Below are 1,939 nucleotides of genomic sequence, written 5' to 3' on the forward strand. Positions count from 1 at the left end.
TTTGTATTACTATTTGATTCCATAATAAGAACCACATGAGACAATTTTAGTTTATTGGTTCTTCAGTTGCCAACATGGCCTTTGTGCAACTAATAAAATAAATAAAAATATTTCCCTTGCGTTTTTTTTTCTTATAAAATGCACTTGTTATATAAAGGATAAGCACATACCAGTCAAAACTTGATCTGGTACATGTAATATTGTCTTGCTTTTTCTTATTAATGGAAAGTAAAAGAGAGGTATTTATTAGTTTCCTAATAGCATGTTTGATTCACATTGGCCTATATCTACACACTAGATATTGGAATCATTTGTGTATAAAGAAATGGTTTATGATGGTATCTGGGTGGAAATTAAAAAATTTAGTTGCTAATGACAATCCATTTCCTGGGAATGTGTGCAATGAAGGAATTAAAATAAATTTAAAAGTATAGGCTGTCTTGGTGCCTGTCGTAATTTATCCATGGTTTTCATCAGAGTCAGCTCCCAATAAAGAATTATTGAGCTAGACCTTCTCTTCTACAGATAAGAAAGCCTAAAGCAAACCATACCTACGTTTCAAAATCGATTCATTGAGTTCAATAACAGAAACTGGGCAGAAAAGTCATCTTTTGAGTGTTATCGTTGTTGATCCCTGCTGTTGAGTCACTTCTGATTCATGGCCACCCATGCACAAGGGAACAAAATGGCACCTAGTCTTGTGCCATCCCCACAATTGGTCCAAAGTGGTGATACAGATTTCATTGGCTGATTTTTAGAAATAGAATGCCAGGCCCTTACTTTTTGTTTTGGTTCTGGAATCTTCTCTGATCTGTTCAATACTTTGAGTGTAATTGAATGTGAATCGCTTCACCCTGGAATCTGGGATTAGACATCAGTTTCAAAAAGTCCTTACTATCCTGCATATTTAGGAACCAATTCATCGATATTCATAAATATGTGAATGTAAAATAGAGCAATGACATTGGAACAGACCTGTAATTGAAACTGACTTTCTTCTTGGTCATACCTATGAGCAATGGGCAATGGGCAAACTCTTTATATACCCATTAAGTCATCACACATTCATTGACTGATGTTGAACCTCCAATAAACCTATGAAGATTATTAGTGGTCTTGTTCTTTAGCTTCCTATGTTTGGTATTCAAAGGCCTGGATGATAGAGAAGATGGCAGGAGGTCACAGACAGGGAGGAAGGAACCTTATATTTGAGAGATGTCTCTTTCCCTAAAACAATGTTTCGTTGAGAAGAAAAGGCTACACTACATAAGACTTGAATTATACTACAAAAGACTGGAATATAATTTAATTGTTGCAAGAACTATTTTATAAAGCTCACTTTATCAGTCATTTTAAAAAATAATAAAACATACTCATGTTGTTTTAATACATGTTGACAGAGAAGATTCCCTTGGATTAAAGTCTTCCATTCCCTGGCTTTGATCTCTTTCTGTCATCCTAACTTGAGAAATACAGAAGAAGAAAAAAATGAAACCATTCTTCTACCTGGACCTTATGAAGTCCAGACATTGTAAGTATGATCATCTGTCTCTAAAGAAAAAAGAGAGAAAGGGCATATACTTTTAAAATATGCCCCCAACATACTTTTTGCTGTCATTTTTAGACTTGTACTGGCAAGGATATGGAATATATGAAAAATGTGTATGTAATGAAAGGGAAATTTAGTTTGATGATGTGAAGGAATATTGCTGTCATATATATTATAATATGTTGTTGTTAGGTGCCATTGAGTCAGTTCTGACCTATAACCACCATATGTACAATAGAGTAAAACACTGCCTGGTCCTACGCCGCCCTCACAATTACTGTTATGCTTGAGCCCATTGCTGCTACTACTGTGCCAATCTATCTTATTGGGGGACTCCCTCTTTTTCACTGACCCTCCGCTTTACCAAGTATGATATTCTTGAGGGATTGG

Source organism: Chrysochloris asiatica, unplaced genomic scaffold, assembly GCF_000296735.1.
Source record: "Chrysochloris asiatica unplaced genomic scaffold, ChrAsi1.0 scaffold00013, whole genome shotgun sequence".
Classification (NCBI taxonomy): Eukaryota; Metazoa; Chordata; class Mammalia; order Afrosoricida; family Chrysochloridae; genus Chrysochloris; species Chrysochloris asiatica.